This window comes from Bos mutus, chromosome 3 (assembly GCF_027580195.1).
Source record: "Bos mutus isolate GX-2022 chromosome 3, NWIPB_WYAK_1.1, whole genome shotgun sequence".
Lineage (NCBI taxonomy): Eukaryota > Metazoa > Chordata > Mammalia > Artiodactyla > Bovidae > Bos > Bos mutus.
The window spans coordinates 75,046,556-75,059,683 of NC_091619.1; the positions used below are offsets into that span (position 1 = coordinate 75,046,556).

General features: G+C 39.8%; 1 protein-coding gene across 1 annotated transcript in view; it reads left to right on the forward strand.

Moving 5' to 3' along the window:
* The window catches only part of DIRAS3 (DIRAS family GTPase 3), a 58,204-nt gene that overhangs the window by 32,044 nt on the left and 13,032 nt on the right, over positions 1-13,128 (forward strand). Inside the window, exon 8 of the mRNA XM_070367865.1 lies at positions 4,733-4,912. The gene's annotated coding sequence lies outside the window, so the exon portion shown is untranslated. The remainder of the gene's footprint in view (positions 1-4,732; positions 4,913-13,128) is intronic.

Consider the following 13,128-nt stretch of genomic DNA (forward strand, 5'->3'; position numbering starts at 1 on the left):
ATTACCAGAAATAATAAGTGAGTTTAGCATAGTTTGTGAATACAAAGTCAAGGTACAAAATCAATTACAGCAGTAAAAATTAGAAAATAAAAATTTTAAACACATACCATTACAGTAGCAACAAAAGCACCAAATACCTATGAATAAATCTTACAGAATACATGTAAGAACTCTACTCAGACGATAATACAATATTGAGAGAAATTAATGAGGACCTAGATAAGTAGAGAAATAGCCAATGTTTATACATTGAAAAGGGAGAAGGCAGTGGCACCCCACTCCAGTACTTTGCCTGGAAAATCCCATGGATGGAGGAGCCTGGTAGGCTGCAGTCCATGGGGTCACTAAGAGTCAGACACGACTGAGCGACTTCACTTTCACTTTTCGCTTTCATGCATTGGAGAAGGAAATGGCAACCCACTCCAGTGTTCTTGCCTGGAGAATCCCAGGGACAAGGGAGCCTGGTAGGCTGCCATCTCTGGGGTCACACAGAGTTGGACATGACTGAAGTGACTTAGCAGCAGCATACATTGAAAAACCCTATGAGACATTAACTCCGTGATTTACAGTCCTGATCAAAATCACAGTAGCATTTTTTATAAAAAACTCACGAGCTGCTCCTGAAATATATATGGAAATAAAAAGGGCTACTATGAAAGAATAAGGTGACAGAAGTTGCACTCTAGATGTCAATACTAAGTGTGATATGGGTGTAAATGTAGACAAATAGACTAAGAGTCCTGAAATAGATCCACACATACTTGGACATGTGATCTTACAAGTCTACACTAAAAAAGCAGTGGGGAGAGGATAGTTCAATCAGTGTTGTTGTCTTTTGGATAACTGTGTGGGAAAAAGAAAAGAAACTTTATTATTATGTCACAACATACATAAAAATCAATTTTCAATTGATGGTAGCTCTAAATGTGACATTTCTATAAGATAAAATTTAAAAAATCTTCATGATGTGAAAGTAGAGAAAAGTACTTATTAAATGAAATATACTCATCAACAACAAAGGGAATATTGATAAATTGGACTACATTCAAATTAAGAACTTTTGTTTATCAAATGACATCACTAAAAGAGTGAAAAAGTAAGCCACAGAGTAGAAGATACATGTGACATATTTTACAAAGGACTTGTATTCAGAATATGTGAAAAACTTTTTCCAAATCAGTAAGTAATGTATATAATTCAGTATATCTTGTCTACAAAAGAAGGTATCCAAATAGCTGATATACCTATCAAAGGTGCTCAACCTTATCAGTAATCAAGGAAATACACACTGAAACAGACACCTATCCTGTGACCAGCAGCTCTCCTCCTAGGCATGTACACAACAGAAGTGCAAGCATAGGTGTACAAAGCCATTTATGAGAGTGTTGAGTGCAGCATTATTTGAAACCGCCCTAAGTTGGAAGCAACCCAAAAGCCCATTCATAATAGAAATTATGGTATACTCATTCAGTGAAATCGTCTTCAGCAATTATGATGAAAAAAACCATGGAAACATACAACATGAACAAATCTCACAAACATTATTTTGAGCACAGAAATCCAATGCAAAAGAATATATATACTGCATGATTTCATTGATATAAGGTCAAAAACAAAACTATAGCTTTGGAAGTCTGTGTAGTAGTTAAATAGGGAGAAAGCAGTTTTGGAAAACAGGCCTGTGCTTGGCTTTGGGAAGTGCTAAAAATGTCCTATTGATTATGGTGATAGATTATATAAAGTTAAAAGCACTGCAGATGGTGACTGCAGCATGAAATTAAAAGATGCTTACTCCTTGGAAGGAAAGTTATGACCAACCTAGATAGCATATTCAAAAGCAGAGACATTACTTTGCCAACAAAGGTCCGTCTAGTCAAGGCTATGGTTTTTCCTGTGGTCATGTATGGATGTGAGAGTTGGACTGTGAAGAAAGCTGAGCGCAGAAGAATTGATGCTTTTGAACTATGGTGTTGGAGAAGACTCTTGAGAGTCCCTTGGACTGCAAGGAGATCCAACCAGTCCATTCTGAAGGAGATCAGCCCTGGGATTTCTTTGGAAGGAATGATGCTAAAGCTGAAACTCCAGTACTTTGGCCACCTCATGCGAAGAGTTGACTCATTGGAAAAGACTCTGATGCTGAGAGGGGTTGGGGGCAGGAGGAGAAGGGGACGACAGAGGATGAGATGGCTGGATGGCATCACTGACTCGATGGATGTGAGTCTGAGTGAACTCCGGGAGTTGGTGATGGACAGGGAGGCCTGGCGTGCTGCGATTCATGGGGTCGAAAAGAGTCAGACACAACTGAGTGACTGAACTGAACTGAACTGATGCTTATGATTTGTACATTTTTTTAGTGAGATATATTTCAACTTAAAAAATCACCTGTGCCCTATCAGACTGATCTTATGGAATTGTTTGTTAATACTATCAATTAAAATAATAGTTACTGTGACAATTTATGCATAACACTGATGAAACAAAAGTGTGAAATTATCTATGACTAAGAATTGTTAATAAAAGAATAAAGTTGAACTTATGGAAGAAAAGCTACACATAGAATGTAACCTTAAGATTTTGTGGAAGGAGGTTCAACAAAGATCAAACACTTTTTGGCTGTTTGCCTGACTCAAGACTTTGGGCCCTGTTGGTGTTCAAGCACACTCTGTGCTGGCCTCTGAGTCTCCGGCTGGTTTGTACCCAACCTACACCTCCTCTGGTGCCCGCAAGTCTTTTCTCTTAATCTTGGACCAAATGAAGGCAGAGTTCTTTGAGCACTGACTGGCTCATAGAACTGAAATGTCTCCAGCAACACAGAATGGCAAATTGCTGTGATTCATCCTGAGAGCGGGCAGCCCTCAGAGAGCTTTGTTGTAAGAGAAAGACACTTGCCAGAACCCGTCTGTATGGCCGCTGCCTCCTTCATCTACACATGGGATGAGGAGACCTGGGTTTTAAATTTTAATCTGAGAGCACAGATTAGTACCTGGGCTGGTTTCCTTTTGAGGTTTTAGTCTTTGCTGTTGCAACTGCTATTACTGTTGTAAGAGAAAGAGAAGGAGGGAGGGAGAAATCTCATATTCCCTTGCCTGAATTTCAAGACCCTTTTAATCATTCCCCAAGCTACCTTTTAAACATATCTCCCACTGATCCTCTGGGTGGTGCCTGTATTAACCGAACAAAAGTCACCACCACAAAATACTGTGTGCTTCATGCTCTTAAGCATTTGTCCGTACTTCAGCCATTCATTTCTACTTGGATGAACTAATTCCACCTTCAAGGCTGAATTCAATGCAACTTCTACCAGAAGGGTTTACTGACCATTTGCAGCCCCTGTGAGTGCTCTTTCCTGCTTACTCCTGTGACTATTTACTGACTATTTTCCACACCCTACATCAAAATGCATAGTCTTCAGGGGATTTATCTACCATCAATGAGTATGAACAGCCATCTGTGAGCTGTTTGAAGCTGGGAATAATAGAATTTCACATCAATAATTTTTTCCTCCTGTTAAAATACATATCATGTACCAGGCACTATATTAAATACTTCATCTACATTATTTCATTGACTCCTCATGATAATTCTGATAGGTAGATATTATTAAGAAGAAGAGAAGAAGGCAATGGCAGCCCACTCTAGTACTCTTGCCTGGAAAATCCCATGGACGGAGGAGCCTGGTGGGCTGCAGTCCATGGGGTCACTAAGAGTCAGACACGACTGAGCGACTTCACTTTCACTTTTCACTTTCATGCATTGGAGAAGGAAATGGCAACCCACTCCAGTGTTCTTGCCTGGAGAATCCCAGGGACAGGGGAGCCTGCTGGGCTGCCATCTATGGGATCGCACAGAGTCGGACACGACTGAAGTGACTTGGCAGTAGCAGCAGATACTATTAAATACGTGATCAAGGTTATTCTGGAGACAACAAACTGCAGAGCCAGAACTCACAACCAACTCATGACTCTTCACGTCATGCTCCCTGCTCTGTCACAGAGCTGCTCACGGACAAGAGGTGTAGGTGAGCTAAGGCAGGTGGTATGGAGAGAAGTGAGAGATGAGGCTGGGCCTGACCACAGGGTTTCACCCGTGTCAAATCAGCACATGCTGATCTGGAACCCTGTCGAGCAGGCAGTGGAAATACACTATGTGTGAGAAAGGAGACCTCAATGAGCCTTCTGGAAATACAGATCGGTAGGTCCTACACCACCTTCAGAGTCAGCACAGTGACTACAGGCATAGACTCGAGAGCCAGACTGCGTGGATTTGAATCCTGGCTACCTCACTTATCAGACATAATGCTTTAGGTAAGTTACTCACCTTCTCTGAAGTCATTTGTCCACTCTGTGCCTGCTTTTTTAATCTGCAAGATAGAGATGGTAGGATTTACCTCATACGCTGTTGTGAAATAAGTTAACACATGGGAAGACTTCTGCAGGGCACCAAGGACACGGTAGGTCCATGGGAGAGTGGGCTCTTCCTCTCCTTCTCTGATTGGGCCTCAATGTTCCATCTGTAAATGAGAGTGGGACCAGCTCTTCCATAGTGTAGATGCTATAACATACATTTCAGCTCTCCTCTTAGATTTTATGAGTTCCAGGCAAGTCAAGACCCTGCTTCTAATTTGCTACGTTGGCTGACAAACCATTTAAATGGAGAAGCACTTATATGACCTTGAACTTTTTGTCTCCAGGCCTCAGTGTCTCCACCCATCCTTTCTGCTTCACTCTTCTAGGACCCCAAACAGAACAGTGCACACCTCTGAGATGAAAAGCATTTATGGAGCCCCCAGACCCAGAGTGGTAGGAGGAGGAGTGTATGGAGTGTTAGAAGTGGGACGATTTTCCTCTCTCAGGCCCTGGGCCCCAGATCCAGAACTGTGGCCTCCCAACTCATGGTCAAGTTGTCCTTGAAGGTAAGGTCCAGGTGAGGCATTTTTGAGGTTAGCTCTGTGAAGGGGAAGTGGGTGGGAAGCTAAGAGACTACATCCACAGGCATGTGGGCCACAGTGAATGCTTTCTCAGGTGCACGCTAGGCCCTCCTAATTCTGCCTCCTTCCCCATCCCATTCTTGGACAAAGACAACTGGCATTGTCAACATCTGATATGAAGGACTGTATGGATGTAGCTTAGGCCTTACTCCAACCTAGTTACTCCACTTTAACCCCTTAAATCAGGGGTTCAGAAGACACTGTTGCATGCTGGTTGACCCCAATCCCTTTCACAGTGATTCAGGTGACAGTTTTATCAAATATTTTCCCCAGCAAAACAGGACTCGCCAGTCTGCTTGTCTCCAATATCTCTTTCTTCACACAGCCAATGTCACATGCTTTCGTTTTCTGTTATGGGAGCACCAACCTCAAAGTACCAATTTCCAGTATGGTTAGGGTAGCCTGAGCTATGCTGTGATTGCAGACAGGCCCAAGCATGTAATGGCTCAACAGGAAAACAGTGTACTTCTCCCTTGTCTCAAGGTCTAGCAGGCTGGAAGATCCCCTGGAAGCAGGGGTTCAGGAAACACAGCTCCATCTATCCTGTGGTTCTACAGCCTTCAGTGCATGGCACCCAGAGTGAACTTGGGGGTTCTCTCCCTTCCAGTCCAGAAGAGAGAGACAGTGAGAAAGACCGGGAAGTGTCATCTCTGACTTTCATTCATGACGTTCTGCCTGGAACTCAGTCATGTAGTGCCAGCTAATATAATGGAGGCCAGGGAGTGGAGTCCAGCTGTGTGGACAGGAAGAAGAGGTCCTCTAGTCCCTGCTACTTGTTAGCTATGGTGTTGGTACAAATCCTATCTATTCTACCTTTAAAATTTTTCCTCTCTTCTCTATTTACAGTATCACCGTTTAAAATTTCTATCCTTTCATAAGCCTTTCAACTTCTTTTTTCTCTGTTTTTATCTTCCCAATTTTCTTTAAATAGTTGTCATGTCTAATATAATTTAGACGTGATCATATTACTCTCCTTACCCCAAAATATTCATATCCTCTACACCTGTGCTCATAGAATAAAGTGCAAACTCTTTAGCCTGGTACAGAAGTTCTGCCCACCATGTGCACAAATACAATTCACAGAATTCCCTGTTTCTTATGCCCTGTTCTTTCCTTTTCCATATAGTGCATCTGATGGTCCTTCTGCCTTCTCTGTCTCTTAAAACCATACTCAATCGTCCTACCCTCCATGAAACTGTCCTCAAGTTGCCTGGTTGAAATTCATTCTTTCAGTGTTCTCATGCATGCTGCATGTTCAGTCGCTTCAGTCATATCCAATTCTTTTGCGACCTTATGTTCTGTTCATGGGATTCTCCATGCAAGAATACTAGAGTGCGTTGCTATGCCTTCCTCTAGGGGGCTTCCCAACCCAGGGGTCGAACCTGCATCTCCTGTGTCTCCTGCATTGCAGGTGGATTCTTTACCCACTGAGCCACCTGGGAAGCCCAGAGTTCTTATAGCCCTTTGTTAATCTCTGCATTTGATTCTTATGTTATCGTTATGTTATGTAACAGTATTCTCACATTTTGTGGTCAAGGACATATGTGTATCAGCAAAGAGCAGAACCAATTGGAAATTTACAAATATTCACATGTCTCCATGTTATACAGCAAAACAAAAGTAGCATTCTTTGAGTCTTGTAAATTTAAAACTTTATCAAATCAGTTTCTTCTTGTGGTCTTTATGAGTCAGAAGGAAGCATCACTCTCACTGTTGGTACAAGTGAAGGGAAACCTCTTCTCACTCTTTTCTAAGAAGATTTGATTAAATGTAAAGACTTCATGTTTTAATACATGACTTAGTGACTGAACAACAATGACATGTTTTGAGGCCAGTCTCTGTAATTTCATTAATCTTAAAATGTAAAAGCAGGCTTGTAAGTATAGGATGGAAAGGGAGAAAGAGAAGAATAACTTGGTAGTGAAGAAAGCTGACAAACACCTGCACCAGGTGATCAAGGATAATATCCACAGTGGTGAGTCATGCTGATGGTGTGTCCCTTGATGTGGTATGATGAGAATGATTCTGTGCCTCTGTGGTCCTCCTCCCAAAACATTACCCAGTCTAATTAGGAGAAAAACATCAGACAAGCCCCACTTGAGAGACATTCTACAAAATATCTCACCAGTAATCTTCAAAACTGTCAAGGTCATCAGAAATAGGGAAATTCTGAGAAACTTGGTCACAACCAAGAGTAAACTAAGGAGACATGGTAACTAAATATAATGTGGTAAATGGAATAGGATCCTGAGATACAGAAAGGGCGTTAGGAAAGAAAATGAGACCATCTTAATTAAAAAATGAACTTGAGTTAATAATCACATATCAATATCAGTTCTTTATTGTGACCCATGTACCATGATAATGTAAGATGGTGATAATAGAGGCAACTGGCTGTGGAATATATGGGAACAGTTCACACTGTCTATGATGATTAATTTTATGTGTCAACCTGGCTAAACCATGGCACCCAGTTATTTGGTCAAACACAACTCTAGATGCTTCTATAAAGATATTTTTTTAGATGTAATTAACATTAAATCAGTAGACTTTGAGTAAAGCATATTACTCTTCATCACGTGGGAAGGCCTTTCCAATCAGTTGAAGTTGTTAAAAGACTGAAGTCCTCTTAGTTGAAATTGGGATGAAGTATGGTCTTGAGTTCATAGTCATGTATTAACATTGGTTCATTAATTGTGACAAATGTACCATATAAATATGTTAATAACAGGGGAAACTGGCTGTGAGCTGTATGAGAACTCTCTTTACTATCCTTGTGATAATTCTGTGAGCCTAAAACTGTTATAATATTTTAAAATCTTAAAAAAAAAAATCAGACTTGCAGAATTCAACTTAACTGGCAGAAGTATGATTTTCTTTTAAAACAGTGAAACAAGGAGCATATATCATTGTGTTCCACAATAGCATTCTGAGTCCTGCCGAATTGACACAATGGGGTAAAAACTTATTTCTCTTTATTAACTTGTACAAAGAAATGCTTTTGTTCAGCCAATGAGTGTTTTACAGTTAAACAGTGTATGTGGAAAAAAATCAAAAGGGAATGCATTGCAAAACTAAACTCCTTTACTTAAAAGGGGCCTAAAATGTGTTTCTTGTTTTTAATGGGGATAATTATTTTCAGTCTTTAATAATCATTCCTCTTTCTAGGCAGCTCTTGCTGCCACTTTAATAGAACACAGTGGCACAGAGAGAACTGGGAACAGGGCAAGGGAGATATTGGACAGAAAGGTCTTTGCTCTGTCTGGCAGGTAATGCTCAGAACACTGGGGAAGTTGAAATGAAGCCATTCGTTCAGAAATATGTCTTGTTTGCCTACTATACACCAGAGTGTGAGGGCTTCTAAAATGAATCATTTACAGATGCTGGCCTCAGCACCTTATCACCTTATCATTGTTCAGGGTTGTAACATATACATGATTTATATAAGGATATAAAATTATATATCCTTATATAAATCACATCTGTATAATAGATATAAATTATGTGCATGTATGTATGTATATATATCTCTCTCCCGTATAGCTCACTGTCTTTCCTTGCCTCCCATAGGCAGCTGTTGTAATGTGTTTAATATGTATCTTATATGCATGTATGTGTTCCTGCAAAAATGTATATTATTGTTTGGTGAGCATATATCTTTAATTATTGTAAGTAGTGAGGTGCCACATTATCTTATCCCATTTTATTACTTTTTATAGTAGGCACTATGTTTCTAACCACTATCTTTGTTGTTAGTGAATACATAATCTTTAACCTGTAATTGCTACATAATATTATAAGAAAGAAGAAAAGTCCTCGTTTGCTGGTCTCTGGAAGACCCTCTTCTCCCACCAACCCCCTCCTCAAGGAGCCTTCATTTGGTTGGTGCCTTCCCTTTGGGCTAGGGTATAAGTATTCGCTTATACAGACCTGATTGTCTGGGAAAGTTTCCAAAGAAGGATTATGGCTCATTTCATTAAGAAGACTATGCCGGCAGCTTATTCAAAGTTGTAATTAGTGAAATTGTACAGATACTCTCTCCCTCCTGAGAAAACATAATTTCTGATTCCTTTTTTTACCCTTGACCCAGAAGACTGTGTTAACTCCATCTCTGAAACCCCCATAGGGATTTGTTTTCCCGGATGTGCTCCTGTGGGAGAGTAAAAGGTGAGGGCCTGGAGACAGGGGCTAAGATCTTGTCCTGGCTGTGTCTGATTGGCTGAGCCACTTTGAGCAGGTCCTAACATCCTTCTGTAGTTTGAATAGGTGCTGAAGTCACTCTTCCTGGGTTTGAATCCCAGTTCTGCAACTTCTGAGCTATGGAACCTTGGGCAAATTATTCACCTAGGAAAGGAGGTAATTAAACCACGGATGATTTCTAGGGGGGATTTCAATTCAACTATTATTTCATCCATAGGTGATTTCTTGGCTCCGTGCCCTTTTGGCATCATTCTTCTGTCTGTCTTTTCCCAAGCAACCTCTTTTCCCTTCAAGGTTCTCTCCAGATGGCATGTTCTTTAAAGCTTTTCCTCAGATTTCAGATTTAAGTAAAGAATAAAAGAGCACTAGAGATTAAATAAATAAAGGTAAAATTAAATCTTTTATTTTTCTTATTAATTGATCTAATAGATAACTGTTCAAAGTGATAATAGTAACAATACATTAGGTGATTATAGCATATGGATGAGTGAAATGAATGACATAAATTTGTAAGGAATGAGAGGGATTAATTGGGAATACTATGTTATAAGGCACATGTGTTGCATCTGAAGTGTTATTTGAAAGTGGACTTAAATTTGTTATAAATGTATTTTGTAAATTGATAGACTAAGACTGGAGAGAAAATGGAATTATATGAATTGCTTGGTTAAAAACAGAGAAGGCAGAAAAGGGAGAAAAAATAAAGAACAAGTACAAAATGTGAAACACCTGCAAACATGGTAGATAGTAAACCAAATACACTGATAATCACACCAAATATGATTGTCTAAATATATCAGTTAAAAGACAGAGGCTGTTAGAGTAGAAAAAGAAGTCATTCCAACTATATACATATATTTTTTCCACAATGAATCTATTTTAAATATAAAGACACAAATAGATTAAAAGTAAAGGGATAGAGAAAGATATTCTATAGTAACACTAATCAAAGAAAGCTGAAGTAGCTATATTAATTTCAGACAAATTAGACTGAAGAACAAGGGAGATTATCAGGGATAAAGAGGGTCATTACATAGTGATAACAGAGTCAATTCTCCAAGAAGACATAGAAGTCCTTAATGTGTATGTACTTAATGACAGAACATCAAAACACATGAGGCAAAACTAATAGAACTGAAAAGGAGAAATAGACAAATCCATTAATATGGATTTGGAGACTTGAATACCCCTTCAGTAATTAATAGATCCAGCAGGCAGAAAATGAGTAATAACATAGTTCAACTGACACAGCACAATTAATCAACTAGACCTAATTGACATTTATAAAATACTTCACCCAACAATAGCAGAATACACAGGAACCATGCTATGTTGATCACTGTAGCTTTAGAGTAAGTCTTGAAGTTGGGTAATTGCAGTCCTTCAACTTTGTTTTTCTTTGTATTGTGTTGGCTATTTTTTTTTTGTTTGTTTTCCATATAAACTTGCTAATATCCACAAAACAGCTGCTTAGATTTTGATTCAGATCATATTGCATCTACAAATCAAGTTGGGAAGAATTGACAACAATATTGAGTTTTCTAATCCATGAACATAGACTGTCTCTTTTTAGATGTTTCTTGACTTTTTTCATTAAACTTTATTTTTATGCATAGACCTTGTATATATTTGGAAAGTTTATAACTTAAATGTTTCAAGTTCTTTTGGTGCTATGGTTCTGTGTTAATAATTTCAAATTCCAATGTCCATTGTTGGTATGAAGGAAAGTAATTGATTTTGTACATTTACCTTGCATCTTGTAACCTTGCTGTAGTCATTTACTCATTTCAGGTGGGTTTTTTTATTTTGTCAGTCCTTTGGGATTTTGTACATAGACAATCATGCAACTTTCAAACAAAGACAGTTTTATTTCTTTCTTTCTAATCTGTATATCTTTTATTTTTAAAAAGTATTTAGCCCTATTGTTTACATAAGTAGGAATAGCTAACATTTACTGAGTGATTACTATCTCCAAGCAATGCCCCAAGCATTTGTTATTTGTTTACTCGTGAAATACTTGTTATTTAGTCACAGGAACTTTCTAGAGTAGGTACCACTATTATCCCAGTGTTACAGAGGAGGAGACTGAGGGTAGAGAAGAAGCAAATTGCTTAAAACTTTGAAACATTGTCAACATTTTGGTATTAAAATTTTCTCTCTTCCCTGGGAGAAGCATAAAAATCCATGCAAACCATGGTTTCCAGTTCTTGTTTCAGGAAATACAGTCATCAAATCTATCTAACCAGACCCAAGCTTTCCCTGGAGCTTTATTCCTATAATCCAACTGAGTACTAGAATTGGTCTCCTGCCTGTCCCACAGGCACCTCCAACTCACTATGCTCAAAATCATATTCACAATTTTCTTCTCCAGTCTTGCTTTTCCTCTTGTGTTTCTTTTTTTCTTATGATCTCTTCTTCCTTTTTATCTTTTATGCTATGCTATGCTAAGTCGCTTCAGTCGTGTCCGACTCTGTGTGACCCCATGGACTGCAGCCTACCAGGCTTCTCCGTCCAAGGGATTCTCCAGGCAAGAACACTGGAGTGGGTTGCCATTTCCTTCTCCAATGCATGAAAGTGGAAAGTGAAAGTGAAGTCGCTCAGTCGTGTCCGACTCTGTGCGACCGCATGGACTGGAGCCTACCAGGCTCCTCCGTAGGGATTTTCCAGGCAACAGTACTGGAGTGGGTGCCATTGACTTCTCCTTTATCTTTTAACCCCCACTTTATTCATTCTGTTAGTTTAGAGATAGGATGATTGATCAAGCAAGATTCTAAAGTGGTTTCAAGCTTTCTTCTGTATTAGAATCACCTGAGTCAGTTCAGTTCAGTCGCTCAGTCATGTCCGACTCTTTGCGACCCCATGAATCGCAGCACGCCAGGCCTCCCTGTCCATCACCAACTCCTGGAGTTCACTGAGACTCATGTCCATCGAGTCAGTGATGCCATCCAGCCATCTCATCCTATGTCCCCTTCTCCTCCTGCCCCCAAATCCCTCCCAGAATCAGTCTTTTCCAATGAGTCAACTCTTTGCATGAGGTGGTAAAAGTACTGGAGTTTCAGCTTTAGCATCATTCCTTCCAAAGAAATCCCAGGGCTGATCTCCTTCAGATTGGACTGGTTGGATCTCCTTGCAGTCCAAGGGACTCTCAAGAGTCTTCTCCGACACGACAGTTCAAAAGCATCAATTCTTCGGCGCTCAGCTTTCTTCACAGTCCAACTCTCACATCCATACATGACCACAGGAAAAACCACAGCCTTGACTAGACGAACCTTTGTTGGCAAAGTAATGTCTCTGCTTTTGAATATGCTATCTAGATTGGTCATAATTTTCCTTCCAAGGAGTAAGCGTCTTTTAATTTCATGGCTGCAGTCACCATCTGCAATGATTTGGGAGCCCCCAAAAATAGTCTGACACTGTTTCCACTGTTTCCCCATCTATTTCCCATGAAGTGATGGGACCGGATGCCATGATCTTAGTTTTCTAAATGTTGAGCTTTAAGCCAACTTTTTCACTCTCCACTTTCACTTTCTTCAAGAGGCTTTCTAGTTCCTCTTCACTTTCTGCCATAAGGGTGGTGTCATCTGCATATCTGAGGTTACTGATATTTCTCCCAGCAATCTTGATTCCAGCTTGTGTTTCTTCCAGCCCAGCGTTTCTCATGATGTCCTCTGCATAAAGTTAAATAAGCAGGGTGACAATATACAGCCTTGATGTACTCCTTTTCCTATTTGGAACCAGTCTGTTGTTCCATATCCAGTTCTAACTGTTGCTTCCTGACCTGCATACAGATTTCTCAAGAGGCAGGTCAGGTGGTCTGGTATTCCCATCTCTTTCAGAATTTCCCACAGTTTATTGTGATCCACACAGTCAAAGGCTTTGGCATAGTCAATAAAGCAGAAATAGATGTTTTTCTGGAACTCTCTTCCTTTTTCCATGATCCG